This window comes from Ammospiza caudacuta, chromosome 14 (assembly GCF_027887145.1).
Source record: "Ammospiza caudacuta isolate bAmmCau1 chromosome 14, bAmmCau1.pri, whole genome shotgun sequence".
NCBI lineage: Eukaryota > Metazoa > Chordata > Aves > Passeriformes > Passerellidae > Ammospiza > Ammospiza caudacuta.
Window position 1 is genome coordinate 5589529 of NC_080606.1, and position 13304 is coordinate 5602832.

General features: G+C 45.8%; 1 long non-coding RNA gene across 2 annotated transcripts; it reads left to right on the top strand.

The window, feature by feature from the left end:
• Nucleotides 1–410: 410 nt before the first annotated feature.
• On the top strand, nucleotides 411–3391 carry LOC131564048 (uncharacterized). Of its 2 annotated transcripts, XR_009275341.1 has the most exons (4): nucleotides 411–580; nucleotides 971–1170; nucleotides 2088–2151; nucleotides 2939–3391. It is a non-coding gene; the product is annotated as an uncharacterized LOC131564048 (long non-coding RNA). The 2 variants fall into 2 exon arrangements; XR_009275342.1 differs by lacking the exons at nucleotides 411–580; nucleotides 971–1170 and adding an exon at nucleotides 1185–1923.
• Nucleotides 3392–13304: the final 9913 nt, after the last annotated feature.

Below are 13304 nucleotides of genomic sequence, written 5' to 3' on the forward strand. Positions count from 1 at the left end.
GATGCCTCTGTTGCCAGGAGGATCGCGGTCCCGATCCCGCTTGCGATCCCGCTCCGATCCCAATCCCGATCCGCTCCCTCAGCCCCGGCAGCGCCCCCTAGCGGCACACGAGCCCTCGGGCACACAGCCGCCCGCCCCCTCACGGAGCCCCGCCCCTCACCGCCGCCGCCGCCGCGGATTGGTTGGCGCGGCCGAGGGGCGCCGCGAGGCCCCGCCCCGTCCCGCGGCGCCCCCTGCGGGCCCCGCGGCGCCTGCGCAGCGGCCGCGGCCGTTGTTGTGGAGGGGCCGGTCAAGATGGCGGCCGGGCAGGGGGGCGGCGGCGGCAACAACGGCAGCGGCAGCGGCAGCGGGACGGCGGCCGGGAGCGGAGCGGCGGGGCTCGGCATCCCCGCGCACCTGACTCTCTCCTTCTCGTCGGGGCCGCACTGGGGCGCGGCAGCTCTGCCGCAGTCGCACACGGTGCGCAGCCTGGAGCGGGCCCTGGAGGAGGCGGGCAGCTCGGGCATCCTGTGCCTGAGCGGGAGGAAGCTGCGCGACTTCCCCGGCAGCGGCTGCGACCTGAGCGACACCACGCAAGCAGGTGAGGGGGCCCCGGCATGGCCGGGCCGGGGCTGCGGGCGTCCAGCGGGGCCGGGCGGTGGCGGGTGCGGGGCCCGGGAGCGGGGATGCAGCGGGGGGATCCCCGCGGTGGCGGGGCAGGGCTGGGGGCGCAGCCGAGCGGTGAGCCGGGAGCGGCCGCTGTGGCTGAGGAGCGGGGATCCCGCTGGCTAAGGGCACTGGGGGACAGCGGGGAGGCTCCGCGTTTGGGGGGCTCTCCGTGCAGGCAGCGGCGTTTCACTGAAAGGACTCCCGGAGGGATATTGTGAAAGCTGAACGCTCTCTCGGGGCTGCCTTGTTGCGTGGAATTTTCCAGCACTGACAGTTTTATTTTCCTGATAGCATCTGGTTAATTTTCCCTCTCCCGTTGCAGGTCACCTGAGGCGTGGCTACGGAGAAGCTGGTGGGCTGACTGAAAGTTCCTGTCAGTGCCTTTGTAGCAGCAGATGCTAAAGGATCCCTGGCCGTTTTCTCCTCTTTTGGTGAAGAGCTTTTGAACAGCTACAGGAATGATTTTGCAGACAGAAGATTGCGTGCTGCTTTTAGCCGTGGTGGAGTATTTAACTCACAAGCGTAAGTGGCAATGTCTACTTTAGCCCACTGTTAGTTTGAACACCCCAGAATGCTATTTCTCCTTAGTGCAGCTGAGGATAAATAAGGCCATAATTTTGATACAACTTCCTCATGCTACTGTCTGTCCACAAAGCAGAGTAGCTGCATCAGGGGCTCCTCTAGCTCTGTCTGTCTCCAAAGAGAAGGCTAAAGAGCAGAAGGACAAGGAGGCTGGGGAGGAGGAACAAAGTGAACTTTCCTCTGTTCTCGGAGATGATGGTGAACTTTCCACGGTTCTTGAAGATGTTGGTGAATTTCCCACCATTCTGGAAGATGCCAGCAAAGCTCCAGCAGTGTGGATCAAGGACAGGGAATGTCTTGCAGTGTAGGATGAGGAGTGGGAACATCCTCTGGCACAGGAAGAAGGAGAACAAAGATCTCACAGTGTGGGAAGAGGAGGGCAGACAGCCAGAGGTGTGGGACCAGGACAGGGGACATCCAGTGGCGTGGGAAGAGCACAGTGAACATCACACCATGGGGAAAGGGAAGGGACAGCATCTCCCTGTGTGGGAAGAGCACCATGAACTGTTTGGGAAGAGGATGGTGAAGCACCAGCTTTTTGGGAAGAGGACAGTGACCCTCTCTCTGTTGAGGTATCATGGGCTGAGCATTCTGACAGCAGCACAGCCTCACAGCCAGAGGGGAGAGGAGAGAGGTGCTTCATGCAGCTGAGCACATCTGCTCCCTGTCCTGTCTGCTAGAGCAGAGTGTGAGGTGTGTGTGCCTGAGCATCAGCTGTGCTCAGTGTTCCTCTGCAGCTGAATGTCAGAGTCCTTTGTTGCTCTTGCCCACCCAGAGCATGGAGCTGCATTTTGACTCTCCTGCAGGGTGGGGTCTCCATCTTGGAGTGACCACACCTTTCCTGTTGTTATTTTCAGGGAACACTGTGAGCCTGGGGGAGCCTGCCAGGAAACACACTGAAGCTGAGCCAGCTGGCCAAGGGTAAGTTTAAGTCAGTGACTTCTTGGCAGTGATATCTTTCAGAGCAGGACATGCTGGCGTGGTCTTAATCTCTAAAAATGTTAATGCACCAGCTAAATGCATGGTGATGTCTCCACAATGGGTGGCCAAGAAAATTTGGACCAGACCAATGGTCTCCTGTCCATGGGCAGACTTTGGGAGAGGCTGGGGTGTACGAAAACTAACTATAAACCTAACTGCATCATGGCTGGGCTGCTGCTGCTGGCGCCTGCCACTGCTCCCTTGCTCCCTTCTCAGCCCTACCTTCTCCCCTACTCTTTTTCTTTGTTGAGGATGCTAGGAAGATGAGATTCTTGTTTCCAAAAGCACCTATTTTGCCCATTTTTCAACTGCCTTGCCTTTCTGAAGGTTCTTTAAGCAAGGTTTTCCAGACAGTTGACCACTTTTGTGCTAAGTGGTGCATGGCCTCCTCCCATGGATAATTCTGAGAGTTGTGGAGTTACTGGTGGAATTGCTGAGTTAAGGTGGTGAACCAGCTGGTTCACCAAGTGTTGTGGGTTCCAGACTGATCTTAGGGTGTTCCTAAGCACATTTTTCACATGCTTGCCATGAAAGGCATCTCCTTTTTCACATCTCCTTCTCCTTTAGACTGTGCAGATTTCAAGGACAGTGCAGCTGCAGGAATGTCTCTCCATTTTACTCTGTGTTGATTTACAAGTGACCTGGAAGCAAGACTCCCCTGCAGTCTTTTCCATAAGGTAATTTAGCTGTGCACATTCTTCTCCATGCCATTGTCATCTTCTTTCAGCTACCACTTGATGAAGATCTCTGGTTGGTGATGGAGTCCATGGATGGAGGAACTTCACAGGATGTTGTTAGACAGACGTGTGGCTGAAGGAGGGATGGCAGCTGTCAGCCATGAGGAGAGGGCTCCTGCTTGTGCTGCCCATGGCTTGGACATGATGGTCCTTCAAAAGAGATGGTGAGAACAGGAATGGCTTCATGCTCAGAGCTTTGTTTCTGTGTTGTTTTTATGCCCTGGAGAAGAGATAGCCTCTTAAATGAACTGCCTGTAAGTATCCCTGCACTTCTGCTCTTTCTCTTCTAGTACTCTGTCATACTGTTGTTGTACTCTGTTGCTGTCTCTTTTGATTTTGTTTGCTGTTCTCCACTTTACTTTGGACCCTTTGTCTGGAGTTTGTCTGCACTGCACTCCTTGCCTGTTAAAGCAAAGTTTTTACCCTTGTGTTTTTTGAATAAAAACTCTGTTAAACCTCAATTCCCTTGAAGTCCCTTCCTTATCACCCTGCAATTCATCTGACCTGAGCAATGGGTGGGGAGAGTGGGCTCAGCCATGCCCAGAGCTGAGCCCTGGCAGAGCCCAGAGCAGCCTCAGCATCTGCAGAGCTGGGCTGGAAGGAGGCCCTTGATGCCTTCTCGAGTGCATCTGTTTCTTGTTTACAAACTCTGGGTGGTGAAAAATGCCCCTGGTGCTGGAGGAGGGCACAAGGAGCTTGGTCCCAACTGTTCCATGCAAGGGAAAAGCACGGCCAGTGGCCGAGAAAACCCTGTGCCTTTATCCCCTCCCACTTCGGCCAAAAACTTGAATCCAGGGCGAGTCAAAACAGGGCAGGGGAGGAGCTCAGGCCGCTCCGTCGCTGCAATCCAAAGCGTCCTTTGTGCGGTTCTGTGCCGTCCGGGCTTTCCTGGCCCCACGGGTGTTCCTGTGGTGCTGGCTCCAGCAGCCCGGGCCCATCCCGGCACAGGGTGGGTGCTGCAGGCTGTTGGCAGGAGATGCGATCCCGGGACACACATCTGGTGGCACCTGCGAGCCAAGAGAAGCATCGGTGTGAGCTCGCTGCCCGTCCCGTCCTCTGCCCTCCTCCTCCCTCCGTCCCGGCACTCACCGGGGATCCCCGAGCAGGTGCTGCCGCAGCCGCCGCTCCCCAGTAGGGAACCCACCCGTACTGCTCCGGCAGGGCCTTCCCCGCGGGCCAGACGCCTCTGTCAGGGCCGGCCCAGCTCCAGGACCCGCAGAGCGAGTGTGCCCCACGGCGAGCCAGGCGGAGCCAGACGTGGGACAGCCCCTGACGGCATCAGAGCTCCGGGCTCCACGGGTGCTCACCCGGCCGCGCCGCCGAGTGAGCCGAGACGGAAGGGGCGGCACCGGGGCCGGGAGGGAGCGGCGGGAGGGACGGGGACCCTGGCAGAGGGACGGGAGGAGGGAGGCGAGAGAAACAGCGGGAGAGCCGCCGCTGCCGCCTCCGCGGGGCCGCCGGAGCGCCGAGACCGTGTGTCCGTTAGTCCGTGTGTCCGTTGGTCCATTTGTCCGTTAATCGGAGTGCCGTTGGTCCTTGTGTCCGTTGGTCCGTGTGCCCGTTGGTCCGTGTGCCCGTTGGTCCGTGTGCCCGTTGGTCCGTTGGTCCGTGTGTCCGTGTGTCCGTTGCCCACCGGCCGAGCCCCGGGGCCGCGCAGGCCACGCGGGGCCGCTGAGCTGGGGGAGACCCGCCAGGCTCGTCCGTGCATCACTGGAGGTCAGTTAAAGACGCCGTGATTGATAAATCGACAGTGGGTACCTGCCCCCCTTAGGTTTTGGCTATCTCATGAGAGGCGAGATGCTCTATGGAATCTACACTCGCTGATCTACACTTTCTTGAATGAAAAATCCTTAATTGTGTGTAAGAGTTTTAACCGCGGTAGTGCACAAACATGCCACGAGATGGCAAGTTGTGCCTGCATTAGGCGCCTCAAACTCACCTCACAACTCCAGCGAGGGAGTCACCGGGAAAAACCAAACTACGATCACTGGGATGGGGAAGGAACGTTCACAAAACTAATCTCATGTTCCTTTTCTCAAGATTAAAGATAGTTTTGAATCTATTTTCTGCCTTTTAACTTGCTAGGGTTCTCTGACACACGAGGGCTATTTTCCACAGTAGTTTCTGCTTTGTTTTAAAAAGCAAAAATAAAAATTGAGAAACAAAACCTCAGATTCTGTTTCTTAAATATATGCTAAGTATTTTGGGAGCTACTTGTTAAAGTAAAAAGTAACGAACCTATGTTTATTGTTTCTTTTTGTGGGATACACATGAGTCAAAAGCTGAAGATTAGTGACTGTGTTCAAGAGCAGGAATACAAGAACATTCCTACCTGACCAGTGCCATTCCTGTCTGATTCTTACCACCATCATTATTTTCAGTGGAAAAAATCTGTTCAGTTTTGGCCAACAATGACTCATAGGTAAAATTCTTTTTGAGAGAAATTACTTATCAAAATGTGAGGTAATATAATTATTGAATAAAGGCAATTATTACATATCTTATAAAGCTAACATTTCAACAGAAAGGGGGCTACATTCTACACCTTGTTAAGCCAAGTCTTGATCAAACATTTGAAGTCAGTTTAACAAACAATATCAAGGCTGTTTACCAAACCAAAACTGCTGAAAGGCAAGGCAGGGGAGAGCAGCTGTAAGAGCTTGGAAGTAGCAAGTGTCCAGGTTAGGAATCAAGAGAGAAACCCTGGTTACAATAAAGCCTCAGGGAATTCTGCCTTCAATTTCCATGGCTTTCACTTGCATGTAGTGTGAACAACCCCTGTCAACATTTATCCCTGCCCATGTTTGCTACTTTCTCCTCAGGAAACGTCTCTGCAGTTCATCTTGTCTGGTAGGATTCATTGTGTACAGCAGAAATCCCCTCAAACTGCTGAGACCCGGCTCCTCCAGCACGGAATAACATTCTCTGCACTCTGTGAGCCTGAGTGACAGCCAGCATCACAGCACAGGGCATCCATTCGTGAACATTTACATCATTCATATCCAGCCCTTCATCTTCCAGCACCGCTGGGGTGGCTCAGTGAGCAGAGCCCTGGCAAAGCCCTGTGACAGTGACGGGCAGTGATGCCCAGCCTGCTGACAGCCTGCCTCACGTGGGCTGGTTCAAAGAGCATCGTGAGCAATGCCGCACCTCCAGCGCAGCTCCACTGCTGCTGCCTGATCTCACATAAACCCTGAAGGTCAAAACACACTCTGTTTTTGGAATACAGGGGGTGTCTGCCTTTATTCCAGTCCATGATGAGTGTCAAATCAACTCCAACAGAACCAGGGTTTTATTTAGGGCTTGACTTCAAACATCATCAAGCATCAGCTCCTCACAGGAAGCTGAACTGTTGGTGGTCTGTCTCACTTCCTGTGAAAAGACAGGACAAATTGGGAGTTTGTGCTCTAAATTGCTAGAGAACATAAAATTATTTACTTGTTCATCACTTGTCAACTCCCTGCTTCCTTGTATTCTGGTTTCTCTTTACATTTACTTTACATTTACATGAAATGCTTCGCTTCTGTTTGTGTACATAAAATATATATTCATAGAAATCAACATCCACAGGCCTTTTTTCCACAGAGATTTGAATAAGGTGCAGTTATATCTATATGTTTTATGTTTTGTAATATATCTATATGTATAACACATAGCTATATGTTTTATATTTAAAATACTCAGAATAATTTCTGAATTATTCAGTAATAGTTCTCTTTAGTTACAAGAAACAAAACCTTTATATTTATGTAAGATAGCATTCCGTTAACTCTAGTTGCATTTAATTTTTTTGCAGTTAAAGACATTTAATCCCCAATGCTAAGAAGATGTCTTTGGAGACCATTAATTTGAAAATTTGTTTACAACTTTTGAATAGGATCTGAGGATGCTGACTTTCAACCCTGAGAAAACCACCTCACTTTTTATTGATATTAAAATTTCATGGACTTAAAATCCAATTTAAATATTCATGACAAATATGCTCCTTGTTTGGGGAGAAATGCATGCATTAAAAGGCATGTTGATTAAACTCAATGTAGTTTTAATGGAAACAGGTAAACACTTGATTAGTGGCCAGTAAAAATCTGGTTTAATTTACATAAAAACTCATCTTCTCTTTGAACCCAAGGTCTAGCTCATTTAACTTTATGCTGCTCGACATAAATAATTTTAGTATTGTTGTACCATTGCTAATGACTTTCAGCAGAATCTCATCACATATTCTGACACAGGGTTTATAACTTTGATGTTAAAGAGAAGTTAAATAAATAATAATGGATGAAGAAAAATATTTTTTTGCTACATATTTCAGCCAGTGGGGAGTCACCTGTGTGTGTGTGAACACAGACAGTGCAACTCACAGCTGTCATCAATTTACTGCTTGTGGCAGAAATAACCTGACACCCCAAGAAAATGATTTGGCAAAACCGAAACACTTCAGAGTCATCACTCATGGCTCCAGCAGAGCAGAGCTGACTGGGAAAACAATTTGCTGTTGTTGTTTTTGTTTTTTGTTTTTAAACTGAGCATTTGTGCAGTGGCATCTTTCAGTTTAGGACTCGATATATGAAACAGAACAATAAGTTTTAGCATCAGCTATCAAATTCTTATTTAATATGTAGGGTTCAGAATTCAGCAATGAGACAAATCTTCCATTTTGCAGGAATCAATATCTAATTTACCTTAGCAGTACTTCAGAAGCATTGGAAGTTATCACTGAAGTTGGAATCTGTGCTGCTAGCTCATGCTCATTCACAACTTATAACTCAAAAATCTATTTTAAAGACATGTTATGCAGTATAAAATATTACACACAAATGAGCTCGAAAGAACTGGAATATGTTTCATTAGCAACTCTCATCTTGTGTATGCATTAATTCCACTGCCCTTTGTGCAAATGAATTTAGATCCTGTGTGCTCTGGGTCAGTGAAGTACCAAGGCCTGAACAGGCCCAAGCCAAAGCTGACCTGTACATGAACTTTCCAACTAAATGTTAAATATAGTTGCTCATTAACAAAGTATCATTATACGTGTTTATTTATTGGCAAAACATGTTCACCTTTCTGTATCTAGAAACAGCATAAGGCTACATCTGGCCTAATTAGGGGGTACAGGATCAAAGATCCTCCCCTAGATCCTCCTTGAGCCCTGGCCAGGCTTGGGGAGAAAGCTGACAGGAAAATGAAATTAGAAATGAGGCCAGCTGGTTTGTTTAGCAGTGTAAAACCCGGGCCACTGTCACAGCAAAGCGGGGGAGCCCCGTGGCCCCCAGAGGAGGAGGCCCTGCAGGAGCTCCCAGCTCCTGGCGTGGTTCTCCAGCCCTTGGCTGTGACAGCTGCCCCCAGAGCTGATGGCTCTTGGGCCTGGGTGATGTGTGATGGATCTTCCATAATCACTGTAGGCATTCTTTCCTAGCAATGATTAGCATTGCTCAGCTTGTCCCCTTGCAACTCTTTGCTCATGGTTAGGTGCCTTGCTTAGCTTCTCCTTTTGTGATTCTTTGCAGTTTTCCATCATAGTAAATGCCACCGTTCCTTAAGTTGGTGTCTGTGTCTCTGACCCTACTCACCAGCAGAACACTCAGAGAACACATACATTTTCCACCCAAAATAAACATTTCTGTTTGTTTCATTGTAGTGTGAAAATTAGGTTTGTTACTCAGCAGTCAGCATTTTAAAGATCTAATGATTTGTTACATTTTGTTTTTTCACACATCCTGAAGTCATTTGAGTGTATTTAACCACAGAAAAATCTATCAGTAGCTTTCAAATAGGTTATGAACTACTTAGTAGTTTTTTGCTCTTACCTATCACCAGTTATTTCAAAAGTAAACCCCAGTAATGCAATTTCAGTTAAAATAAAATAATCTTCACTCCCCAAATTAATTTTACAAATACCTGGAGAGGAACTTACAAATTTTCTGTATTTGATGCTTAGGGATGTATTCTCTTGAAAATATAAAATCATAACCAACACAAGCCACAAGGTGACACTTTAGGACTACTGGAAAGAGATTATCATCATGACAAAATAAATAATTTTGACACTGGAATGAACTGGGGCAATTATGAAGTACACAGCAAGTGTGAAATTGGTCTAGGTCTTTTCTGAAGGGGATTGATTGCTTGGCTGCAAAGAGGCAGGCAGCCAAGTGCTGTATTGACCCACAAGGGGAAGAAAGGAACTCAGAAATTTTTTATTGAGGGCTCTGCTTTCCTGTTGTCAAAGCCATAAACCAGTTTTATTTATGGAGATGCAAAGCAAATCAGAACAGTGTGTATAACTTGAAAGTCTAGCATTTTCAAGGAGAGCACCCCCAAACCTGGCACTTAGAAGTGGCAACGTGAAATAAATGTGTGTGTAGCTGGAAATCAACTGCACATTCAGGAGTCTATAGATCACTGACACTTGTTTCAGCAGCTGTTCTCCAATATGCCTCAAGTGAAAGAAACCAAGTGAGGGGATATCATTTTACAATGTGCCTTGAGGACAGCTCTGCCACAAGCTACACAATCAATATTGGGCTCTAACAGCAAAGTTGGTATTAGAAAACTCTTATTCAATACTAACCAATCTTTCTAGCCACCAGTTCTTATGAAATCTTTGATAAAATTTCCTTAAAACCCCAACACTTCTATAACTAATAGTGGCATAAACACTGAGCACAAATATATACCTATTCCAAAACAAGGAAAGAAAAAACCAACACACTTGTGATTGTTCTTCTTGTCTTTTCCAGACCTTGCTATAGTTTCCCAAAATTATGTTCCTCCAAGATGCCAGCACAGGCCAAATTTATACACTTGAAATGAGGTGCTGATGACATTCTAACAAAGTGCCCCAGGCTCCTCAGCTGAGCAGGAACTGGAGTTCCCTCTCACTGCTCTGTCAAGTGATCCTGGAGCTTGTCTAAGCTGAAGAACCCAACTGAGGTTATGTAGTTCCTTGAAGAGGAGATGTACATTATTTTCCTGTTTCTTTATTGCTCACTTTCTACCAACTTGATTGTCCTGCTCAGACAGGTAAAGAGATAAAGGATTTGGGAATTTCTTGGACGTTATTCTGCTGTGTTAGAAAGTGCAGTGCAAATCTATCCCAACTATTTTTCCTAAAGTCACAGCCCCTGTAAGACAGTGCTGTGTAAAGGAAAAAGTCAAGACTTTGCTTTTTAAAACTCTGAGCATACATTAAAAAGCAAAAGTAAACAAGACTAACAATAAATTTTTTGAGTATGGGTAAAAGTTTAAGAACACAGCAATACCATTTTTTCTCTGTAAATCTGACAGAGATTTACAGATTTTAAAACACTAATTTTTTTAATGTTAATTTTAGCTCATTCTTGTTTACTAGGAAAGTTTCCTTTCCCTACTGATTTTACCATTTTCCATTCAAGAGCTACAGATTTTCTTTTTCCTCCCATTTCCTACAGGGAATAGGCTATCATGGCAGACTTTTGCTTATTTGTTTATGTACCTTTGCATTATTAATAAGCCCTGGGAAGAGGGTTTGTTACTTAAGCTCCCTCTGCTGGTTCTTCAGCAGCAGAAACACAACAAATGAAAGGTTTTTCACTTGCATTCCCTTTTCATTAGTGTTGGAGCTGGGAAGCTGCAGTTGCCAGAGTTAGCCCTTCCCCACTAAGGAAGTGCATAGGACTTGGAATACTAATGTAATCAAGAGGCTACAGGAACTGGGGACAGCAGCATCGTGTATAAAATATTACTTAGGTAAGGCTGTACTTGCTGCTTGCAACACTCAAGCAAGGCACCCACAAGGTGAGAAATGCATTTCCTTCCACCTTGCATTCTGACCTGCTTAGGATTTATAATACCAGTTGTGTTATTGACAGTCAGAATTTGTCTTGTTCTCTTGTTAGGCAAAGCTTTCTCAATTAGGAATATTTCACTCCCACCATTTCAAAATGTTACCTCAGTGCACAATATATACTTTGAATATTTAGGTAATATATACTTTGAATATTTAGGTCCTCACAAAGACTTTATACAGACTTTGCAGCTTCTCAGATTGAAATGAGTACAGCTGTTCACAATTTGAGAGTGCATCTTTGGAGAATAATCACATTTTCAGTTGCAAGCTTATTTTTACAGTTTGTGGAAAAATCTAACCTATGACCCCTTCTGGACTCTGCACCCTCTAGTTATCAGAATATTTTCCCCATATTTTCAAGCATTTTAGTTATTTACAGTCCAGATAAAATATAGGCACTGTCTTGCCTTGAAATCTCCAGGAATATCCTCTGTCTATGACCTTTGAGTCAGATTCCCTGAAATTCAGGCACATCTGTTAAATGGCCTCTGGGTGGGCATGGAGTCACATCAGGCTCACAGACAGAGGAGCTCCTCCACAGACTGAGGTGGAATTTTTTTTTTCTCCCTGCTAATTCCAATTACATAATTAGTTTTCCATTTTAGGTATCTCATCGTACTGGGCCAATCTTGTTCCACTTGTCTGTTTGGCAGTGAGGAAATGAGGACTGATATCCTCTCTATTCATTCCCTAGCAGAATGCTGATGTAATTTCAAAAGGATCAGTATTTTACCTTAACATGTGCTTTGAAATTACATTGTTCTTTTTGCTATGCTGGTTTTTTATTTCTTGCTGGTTCTTCATTGCAATCTCAAAAGGTATAAAATTCCTCGTCTTCATCCCTGTAAGACACTAACACATGAAACACTTTCCTTGGTTTAAAAGCAAAGAAAAAGTAAAGAAAAAGTATTTTATTTTCCTCTGAATTCTGCTCCAGCTGTTCCACCAGGACTTCAAGGATATTACTTCCCCCCTCCAGGAATATGTAAGAGTCTTTTAAAAACAAAATAATATTCTAGAGTCTGCAACGAAAAAACCCAAGAATACCGTCTAACATTCCTCTTGATTCACAGCTTCATCACCTGATTTATATTAGCTCTCCACCTGCACCGAAAGGATCTGGAATAATTCAAAGCATATTGTTGAAGCCTGATAACTAAGCTAGGACACAAAAGCACCTTGAACGTTCTTGTAAAAGCCAAGAAGGATTAAACAGACATATTGAAATAAATAGGGATGTATAAGAAGTTAAAATCCATAGGGAATAAAGAATGTTGTTATTTTGGTATTTGATTTATATTTCAGTTATATTTAAGTTCATCAAAAGGACTGCCTGAAGACTTATTCTCTTGAGGAAAACAGAAACATCCCAACTTTGTTTCTGCCCTCAGTAAATGGTTTTTAAAGTCTTCTCTGAATATTCTTGCTCTGCAGGAATTTTAAGAAATGACAACACCCTCCCCAGTTTCTTTGCTGGAAGGATAAGGAACAGGCAGAGGGTTCATAGTGCTCTTTCCCTACTCAAGGCAGAAATCCCATCTCAGCTCTGCCCTGCATCTCCTCCCCTTCTCTTCAAGAGCTATGTATACACCCTAAGCTGTTTATGGCTAAACTCATCACTTGACCAAAAGCAATGGAAGTTTTCCCATTTATTCAAAGAATGCCTGAAGGTTTAATTGGGATGGCAAACTGGTTCCTTCAAGTGTTTGACCATCCAGTAAATGGGCTACTCTGTATGAAACTAATCCTATTTCCCAACAAGTTTCATGCAGGTCTATTTTTCATTACAGGACACTTGGAGCTCAGAGGTTCTTATGGACATGCCTGTATTTTGACACAGTCACAATATAAAGATATTTTAAAAGGACGGTCACGTTGTACAGATCATCACAGAAAGCAGGGATGCACGGGGAGAGCAAGGCAGCCTTGGCTCCAGGGCCTTCTGACATCAAAGAGCTCTGATCTTACTGCATTGCTTTTTTAGAATTCCCACAAGCCTGTTTTTAACCACAGCAAACACTTGCTGAAGCCTTTATGAACCATATGCTCAGGATGGCAAATGCTCCACTCTAAGAAAAGCCATAAATTCATTTGCATTTGTCAAAACTCCACAATCAGTTCATTCTTCACTATAAATTGCCAAATGGAAAGTCTCTTTCCAAGAACACAAGTGAAATTTGTGTTTTATTGCACATTTCATGCTGATGCACAGCCTTGTATCACTTAAAGCACTGGGGTTGTGAGCACCTTGAGGTTTACTCTGGGCTGGAATCATGAATGCTGGCTTGAGGAAATCCCAGATCAATGGATATATAGTTCTTTGCAATGAATATATAGTTATTTGTACTTCCAATAAAGCCTCCCTCTGTCATAAATGTGTGGATGTAATTTTTTTTTCCAGCAGAAACTCAATACCGAATTCTTCCTAAACAAAAAATTAGCCCAGTTTCACTGTTGTATTTAGAAATAATGGTAAGGAATATTGTTTAAAACTAAGAATTTGGAGTATTTGGCTTATCAGGATAGTT